Genomic DNA, 9572 nt, shown 5'->3' on the forward strand with positions numbered 1-9572 from the left:
TTGGTCATTTTGCTTCAGGTCCATTTTAGCTTGCAGCTGGGGTCATGTGTCACATCTGTCAACCTGCACCCCGTGGCTGGTTTTGACCACCTTTTTGCTCCAAGGCAAGTTATGACATCAAGTTCTCCATGGTTGCATCTCGCCGACAGAATAGCACAATAATTGATATTGAAGTAGCAGAAAAAACCGGGGAAGTAGCAGTAGCAGCAAGGGGAACGTTGGCAGATGAGGTGCCTGTCGTCACTGTGGGATCCTCTCATGGCACTCTGGATGAGAGCGGCAGCTCCTCCTTCCCACAACAACTACGCGATGTCCAACCATGTCATTGGTCCCACTCTCCCAGGCAGCCAGAGGATGACCCACAAGGTCATCTGGGCCGGAATGACAGCAGAATCTGCAATCTACCACCAATGATAGGTGACGTGTGTTCTTTTCATCGGTGTGATGCGTGGTTTGAGTGTGATTTTAGCAACCATATCATATGTTGTTCCTTGTTTTGAACCTTGGTAAAGATATAAATCAAGAATTGCATCAATACCCTGAGTGTCTTTCATGTGTTTCATAAGTGCACGTCTCATCAATGCTTTATGTTAGATGGCACGAGCAGCAAACCTTATTGCAGAGTTTGTGAGGTGACATTGCGGTCATGTCATTGTTCCCTCAGTAATGTGTGTTATGGTGGCATCAATGAGATTGAAGCCATGCCATGGCAGCCTCACTGAAGGTACATTGAATCTGGCTTCTCTGGTGTCCTTGCCTCCCTGCGGGCTCCTCAATTCTGCCTTCTTGTCTTCACATTATGCCTGGTGGGATCCTCATCAGACCCAACTTTGCTACTCTCACCTTCCAGGGGGTCTTTGCCATTGTCACATTATGCAGAGCACAGCAGACAATGTCAATAAGTGACACAAGCTCCGAAGGATGTTCCAGTTCTTCCCCTGATTGATCCAGGTATCTGAATTTCATCTTCAGCAGCCCAATGGTCCCTGCAACTACCACCCTTGTGGAGATATGTCACTGATTGTACCTCACTTCTGCCTCTGTTCTAGGGTGCTGGAGTGGCATCATGAGCCAAGTTTCCACGGAATACTCTTTGTCACCCAGCAACCAACTATCCAGCTGAGTTGGACCCATGAACAGCCTTGGCATCTGGGCTGTCACAGGATGTATGTGTCATGGGTGCTGCCAGGGTACCTTTAACAGTCATGTAGAATCTGGAACGAAAACAGAAAATACTGGAAAATCTCAGCCGGTCTGACAGCATCTGTGGCGAGAAAAGGGAGCTAATGTTTCGAGTCTGGATGACTCTGTCAAAGCTGAGTCATCCAGACCCGGAGCATTAGCTTCCTTTTATCTCCACAGATGCTGTCATTGACCTGCTGAGATTGCCCAGTATATTCTGTTTTTGCTTCAGATTCCAGCATCCACAGTAATTTGGTTTATCTTGCAGAATCTGGGCCTTGTGGTCGGACACTATCTGCATGTTCATGGAATGTTCAAGAAGGCACCCAGCTGACCTGATAGCGTTGTGATGACCATATGAGTATAGTCTATGGGACTCTAAATCCAGTGTAACCCAGCGATAGCTTCAAAACCTCTGGCTCACTCAGCTTGGCTGGCTTCATCCGTCCAGTAATGAATGAACGTGAGGACCTGTCTGAACAGAGGGTGATCAGTGATGAATTTGATGTAATTGTGGACAGATGACTGAGACACTCCACAAAGGTACCGCACTGAGTCCTGGAAAGGGCTACTGTGACCTGTCGAGCCACTGGCATTGGATAACCACTTATGCAGTTGGAGGCAATCTCAAGCCCAATCACTTGCAATAATGATGTCACGGTATCCCTGGAGAAGCCAAGCCTCCTGAATCACTAGATCTCATACATGTTGAAATAGCTGGATGACTGCCTGTACTCTGCAGGTGCAGAATAGTGGCATCTTCTATGGGCTATTTCACCTTGCTCTCCCTGCTGACCCCGCATTTCCTGCCCCTGCGCCTCTCCTCCCATAGGTCTCTTCCTCTGTTACAGTCTGCGGACATCTGGCTTCCCTTCTCTTCTTCCTCAGACCACCCCCACTGCACCCTCCTCCCTCCCCCACAGCAGAGTAAACAATCCCCATCTGCTGAAATTCAGATGGCATTGCCCTGTGGACTAAAGGCTGCACTGGGCTGAAATGCTCCAAGAAAGTTAACAGGACAAAAGAGTCTTCAGAGCAATGCAAACAAAGCAAATGCTTCAGAGACGGAACCAAAGGAAAAACTCTAAAATCTCAGCATTAAAGTAGCAATAAACTCTCACCTGAAACTTAATAACTCAGGCCGCCTTTTATCCTGTCCTTGGATGGGACAGTTGAATAAAACAGAATGGCCGACTGTCTATGTCACCTGTGTGATGAGTGCAAACTCGCACGGGCAATGTACTTTTTAATTGCCTCAAGTGGCTGAGTAATTGTTGGCGGGTGTGCTTCCCACTCCCACACACGCCCGCTGATCATAACGGAACGTGATATTTCACGGTCTTCTGGGTCAAACATTCGGCCTAACATTCTTGCCTACAGTGTCAGTTAGCTCTGCTGGCTGGACAGCTGGGGCGAAATTCTCCAACCCCACGCAGGGTCGGAGAATCGCCCGGGGGCGCCGATAATCCCGCTCCCGCCATGTTCAAAATTCTCCCACCCGCCATAAAACGGCGTTCATCAAGTCCCGCCGCCCGCCTCGGAGAACGGCTGGCACCGGCGGAATGCCATTGTTTTTTGTGGCTTAATTATTCTCCGGCCCGGATGGGCCGAAGTCCCGCCGACGTGGCCACGGGTCACGTCAGCGAAAATCAAAGTTGGTTTATAACGGCGTCAGCCATTGATGATGGTTGACGCCGTTCAGCCTGGAGGTGGGTGACAGGCCGGGGAGAAAGATAAATTACCTACTTCGAGTGCCGGGGGGGAGGTTTGTGAAGAGAGAGAGTGAAATCACTTACTTTGAGTGCCGGTGGGTTGGGGGGAGGGGTTTGTGAAGAGAGAGAATGAAATCACTTACATCGAGTGCCGGGGGGTAGGGGTGGAGGGGGGGGGGGCGGGGGCGGGGGGGTGGGGGGTGGGGGGGGGGTTGGTTGGGGTGGGGGGGTGGGGGGGTGGGGGTTTGGGTGGGGGTGTGGGGGTTGGGGTGGGGGGGTTGTTGGGGGTGGGGGGTGTTGGGAAGAGAGAGAGTGAAATCACTTACTTTGAGTGCCGGTGGGTTGGGGGGAGGGGTTTGTGAAGAGAGAGAATTAAATCACTTACATCGAGTGCCGGGGGGGTAGGGGTGGAGGGGGGGGGGGGGGGGGGGGGCGGGGGCGGGGGGGGGGGGGTTGGTTGGGGTGGGGGGGTGGGGGGGGTGGGGGTTTGGGTGGGGGGGGTGGGGGTTGGGGTGGGGGGGTTGTTGGGGGTGGGGGGTGTTGGGAAGAGAGAGAGATAAATCACTTACTTCGAGTGCCGGGGGGTAGGAGTGGTGGGGGGGGGGGGGGGGGGGGGTTTGGGTTGGGGGGGGTGTTGGGGGGTGGTGGTGGGGGGGCGCTATTTATATCATGTTTCGCCGGGCGGCGTTGATTATGTTGCCCGACGTCAACCGACGCGCCACTTCCGCAGCGGGAGAAACTGACGCGTACAGCGTCACTCCGCTGCTGGCCCTTTCGGGACGGGAGAATTCGGGATAATAAGCGGGCCCCGATGCCTGAGTCACCAGCGCCGTTTTTGCCCGCCGGTCAAGGGCGTCACGGTGGACTTCGGTGAATTTTGCCCCTGGTTTGTGAATGTAAGAACACTAACAAATGTGGGTTCAAATCCGCTACTGGCTGAGGTTGTTCATGATGGCCCTGCTTTCTCACCTTAGGGGCGAGATTCTCCGACCCCCCGCCGGGTCGGAGAATCGCCCGGGGCCGGCATCAATCCCACCCCCGCCGTGTCCCGAATTCTCCGCCACCTGGGATTCGGCGGGGGCAGGAATCCGCCACGCCGGTCGGCGAGCCCCCCCGCGGCGATTCTCTGGCCCGCGATGGGCCGAAGTCCCGCCGCTCACAAGCCTCTCCCGCCGGCGTGGATTAAACCACATACCTGACCGGTGGGATTGGCGGCGCGGGTGGGCGCCAGGGTCCTGGGTGGGGGAGGGGGGGGGCGCGGGGCGATCTGACCCCGGGGGAGTCCCCCACGGTGGCCTGGCCCACGATTGGGGCCTACCGATCCGTGGGCGGGCCTGTGCCGTGAGGGCACTCTTCTACTTCCACCTTTGCCATGGTCTTCACCATAGCGGAGGCGGAAGAGACCCCCTCCCCTGCACATGCGCCGGTATGATGTCAGCAGCCGCTGACCCTCCGGCGCATGCGCGGACTTACGCCGGCTGGCGTGGCGACAAAGGCCGTTCACGCCAGCCGGCGGAGCAGGAACCACTCCGGCGTGGGACAAGCCACTCAATATAAGGGCTTGGCCCCGAAAGGTGCGGAGACTTCCGAACCATTCGGGCGGCCCGACGCCGGAGTAGTTCAGACCACTCCAACAAGCCGAGACCCCCCGCCCCGCTGGGTAGGGGAGAATCTCGGCTCAGGTGTGTGCCCCACACGTCTCCAAGTAGAGAGCAGCTTCTGGGACTGTACTTACATTTATTACAGTTCTTCTTTTGTAAAGCTATGCAATATAATCCTGTCAGAGTAAGCTGAAGTACGTGTAACTGATTATCGATAGGTAGGTGGTAGGTAGTCCCGAAAGTGTCTTCAACTACAATGGCTTTGAATTACCGTGCTTGAGTCATTTTAAAACATTTAAAGCAACAAACAAACTGACCAGAAAATAACTTTGAAAAATAAGGGTTTCAACATATGGGGAAATGTCTAATAGAAACATAATAATAAAAAAATGTGGTATAACTATTGCACTAATTAAAATGGAAGCCTGTTTCCCTTTCAGAATTTAATTGATCCTTCTTTACACCTGTTCTAGAAGGCAAAAAACAAAGCTGGGGCAAATCCTGTTGAATTATGTCAGTTGTTTACTTGCATGGAACCTGTCCATTTTGTAAGACAAAGCGCAAAATGTGCCAAGGGGAATGTACAATTGAAGTTCAGTCAGAAACAGAAAACATGTCCCCTTCTACTACTGCAATTTCCCAATGCACACCACACCATCACTGAATTATAACAACATAGCCTGTAATTACAGTACAATCAAATCCATTTGAATGCTGTTTCAAAGTGAAATGACAAACTATTAAAAGCAACTTTGATGTGGCCACTACAGAGCAATGACGGCCCAGCACTTGGACCTGTGCCACAAACTGGCATGTCGTGGGACATCAGGTCGAAACTTACTCCAAGCTGGACTACATGTTGATCATTTCTATAAAAACTAGCAGGTCAACATACATCCATAAACACTAGTATAGCTTCTTGAAAGAAATTAGCTTTATGGCTGGTCTTAAAGGAGAAGACAGAGGTGGAGCATGGTGGTTAGCATAAATGCTTCACAGCTCCAGGGTCCCAGGTTCGGTTCCCGGTTGGGTCACTATCTGTGTGGAGTCTGCACGTCCTCCCCCTGTGTGCGTGGGTTTCCTCCGGGTGCTCCGGTTTCCTCCCACAGTCCAAAGATGCGCGGGTTAGGTGGATTGGCCATGCTAAATTGCCCGTAGTGTCCTAAAAAGTAAGGTTAAGGGGAGGGTTATTGGGTTACGGGTATAGGGTGGATACATGGGTTTGAGTAGGGTGATCATTGCTCGGCACAATATGAGGGCTGAAGGGCATGTTCTGTGCTGTACTGTTCTGTGTTGGAGAATAAAAGGGATTTAGAGAGGGAATTCCAAAGTGTGGGGCTGAGGCAGTTAGAGGCATAGGCACCGATAGCTGGGAAATCTCTGTCAAATCCAAATATTCAGCACAATGCCTCTAAAAGTACAAGGTACTTTCAGCCAGGTTGCAATAGCAAAGCTTCTGAAATATTACCTTATCTGTTAGGTTGATGCCTGGCGCTTGAAGAAATGTTCATATAGGGCCTAGCTTGCAAATTCACACTTGTGTGATTGATGAGTTCATTGTCTGGACCTCCGTGGTCCAGATTTGGTTTCTAGTGCCAGGGGGGCAGCACGGTAGAATTGTGGATAGCACAATCGCTTCACAGCTCCAGGGTCCCAGGTTCGATTCCGGCTTGGGTCACTGTCTGTGCGGAGTCTGCACATCCTCCGCGTGTGTGCGTGGGTTTCCTCCGGGTGCTCCGGTTTCCTCCCACAGTCCAAAGATGTGCAAGTTCGGTGGTTTGGACATGATAAATTGCCCTTAGTGTCCAAAATTGCCCTTAGTGTTGGGTGGGGTTACTGGGTTATGGGGATAGGGTGGAGGTGTTGACCTTGGGTGGGGTGCTGTTTCCAGGAGCTTGTGCAGACTCGATGGGCCGAATGGCCTCCTTCTGTACTGTAAATTCTATGATCAGCAGGGTGGTTTGCGTTACCCAGGATAGACTTCTTTTGCAGTCTTCTGTGCATGCGTAGGGGTGCCCTGGTGTGAAGCCTTTATTTTAATGGATCACTAGACCGGTCACGCAGTTAGTGGTCAGAGGTGCTAATGCCCCAGCAAAGTGGTGCTCGACCTCCACACGACAAAGGAAAAAAAATTAAAAATTAAAATCGCTTATTGCCACAAGTAGGCTTCAAATGAAGTTACTGTGAAAAGCCCCTAGTCACCACATTCCAATGCCTGTTCTGGGAAGCTGGTACGGGAATTGAACCCATGCTGCTGGCTTGCCTTGGTCTGCTTTAAAAGCCGGCGATTTAGCCCTGTGCTAAACCAGCCCCACAGGAATTCTACGCCCATCAAATCCAAGCCAGAATGTTAGAAATAAAACATCATATTTGTTAACTTCAGAATGATACAATGAGCACATATTTATAGAAATTGGTAAATCATAAAAAGGTGCAGGCATTGTTAAGGTATGAAGAGAGATAATGACTAATAAATTGAAATAATTCATGAATTTTGGGTGCTTGTTTGAAAAAGAACAAATAACCAATTAATGGCAGTTCTATTCTTTCGACTTTGTGTACAGAGTAGATTGGTCTCAAGATGCAAATAACTATGACGAACCCATCAGCGCTGCATTAGCCAATCAAATATAATCAATTTCTAAGCGAATATTTTTTGTTTGGCAATGGAAAAATAATGGCCGGAATTATCCAGCTGTTGGGATTCTCTTTTCCTACTGGCAGCGCACTCCCGCCCGAGTGTTTTCCTGATGGCGTGGGTGACTTCGATGGGAAATCCCATTGGCAAGCGGCGGGAGTACAGGGAGGACAACGGGTCTCTGAGAAACATGTGCTTGGGGACTGGGGAATCCACACCAATATCATTAAAAATTGCTATTTGACCCTCCAATGGGTTAGTACAGACCTTAAGCAAATAGGAACACAGAAATCTCAACTAATTCCGCCTTTGAAATGGTGATAAAGGGACATAATCTTCATCGGGGCTTTATCCAGTCCCTTTATCTCAATAATTATAAAGTGTGAAGTGTTAGAAACATTGATTAAATAAGGTGATCCTGGTGACATCACAAAGCACAATGTAAAGCAGAAGCACTTTCTGGACGGAAATTCATCATGGGGCCAAAATTACTGCCCTCGCCTTCCGAATACATAATTGGCAACCTCAAAGAAGAAATAATTTCCTGCTTCACCTATGCACCAGTGCAACACAATGTAGCAAGAGGAGTAGAATAACACAACAACTGCATAAAACAAACACTGTTACAAGAATTAGCTCAATTTTGATTTTGTTCCCAACAATAGAATGATCCTTTACAATGCTCAAATGCAGGATAGCAGAAGTTCCAAAGTGGCACCACATCATAAGCTGGCGTGGTTCCCCGCATGCGCAGACCGGCCGGCATTTTTGGCGCATGCGGGGGGGGCGGGGGGGCCATCCCACGCCGACTTACCTGCCAGGTCCCGCCGTGTGGGACTATACGAAACCCATGCTGGCTGGCGGGACTGGCCAAAAACGGACGGTCGCTTGGCCCATCGGGGCCCGGAGAATTGCAGGGGGGGGCTGCTGCCAACGGCCCCCGACCAGCGTGGCGTAAATCCCGTCCCGCCCGAAAAACGCATTGAGGAATGCGGTAGACCGCGTTGGGACGTCGGGGCGGGATTCGTGCCGCCCCTCGACAATTCTCCGACCCGGCGGGGCTCGGAGAATCCCGCCGCATGTTTTAACAAACAATTAAATCAAAGCTTCCTCTTCCTTTATACAAACCTCTTGTAAAGAAACAATATGAATTGTGCAAGGAAATGCTTTCTGGTATCAGTGACATCAAAGCTCAGCACTGGAGACTGGAAAGAATTCAACAATGCCAATTAATTTTTTGTATTATAATGTCAGCATTGATACACTTGCTGAAAACTGGCAAGGTGCAATATTTATGACAATGGATATCATTATAATTAAGATCAGATCGGCAAAAAGTCAGCATGGGTCTAGAAAATATTCCTGGATATCATAACCCTAAAGCTGGCTCCATAAATATGCAAAAAATTTGATTTTAATGTAAATGTGTCTCTATCATATCACTGTAGATCCTTTTAGAAATGTAAAGAAGAGTAGTGTAAAAAGCTTAGAAAAGAAACATGGGGCAAGATTCTCCCATCGGGAGACTAAGTCCCGACGCCGGAGTGAAAACCGGAGTGTTTCACTCTGGCGTCGGAGGCCGCTCCTCGCCCCCTATTCTCCCACCCCCGGGGGGCTAGGAGCGGTGCCGCGTCATTTATGCGTGTCGGGCCTTGGCGGCGTGTATTTATGCGGCGCCGCTTTTACATGCCGCCAAGGCCCGGCACGCGTAAACGGAGTGCATGGTGAGGTCTGGGGTGGGGGGTGGGGTGGTAGGCATGTGTGTGTGGCATGACAAAGACTAGTAAAGACTAGGGGGGTAATGTGGAAGGAGGGGGCTGGGTTAAGGGTGAGGTTTCACAACGGCAGGCAGAGGCGCAAGGAGGTCGATGGAGAGGTAAAACAGTGGGACTCAGAGGAAAGACTGTGGAGAGGGAAGCTGGACCCCAACAAGACTGCATGAAACACAGACAAACAATGGGGTCAAATGGATAGCACCTGTATTACTGGCTGGGGATGAATGCAAACTGCACATTATGGGGTGGGGACCTGTTGGTTGGGAGAATTGCGCCCATTACATTTAATATCACATCCTCCGTTGCAGCAGTACTGCACTTCTATGTAGTTAGATTGTGTGCTGAAAGCTTTGGCAGGGACTTGAACCCATAAGACCTTTGGCTTTGAAACAATTGTGCTAGCAATGAAACGTAGCTGACGTTTACTGTGCAGGCAGAGGCCATCATGTTTTTACTGGCTGTTTGCAAGAAAGATTTAAAACTGAACCCATAAGCTGAACTGTTCCCTCACCAGATCCTTTCATGTTCCAGTGCTTATCATATCCATCTGGTTTACCGTTGAAAGGTGCAATTTGTCTCTGCCTCAACTGTTCCTTGGAAAATACATTCTATACTCAATTTTTTCTCTGTTAAGAAATTTATCCTGATCTCTATTTCTGCTCAT

Source organism: Scyliorhinus canicula, chromosome 2 (assembly GCF_902713615.1).
Source record: "Scyliorhinus canicula chromosome 2, sScyCan1.1, whole genome shotgun sequence".
Classification (NCBI taxonomy): domain Eukaryota; kingdom Metazoa; phylum Chordata; class Chondrichthyes; order Carcharhiniformes; family Scyliorhinidae; genus Scyliorhinus; species Scyliorhinus canicula.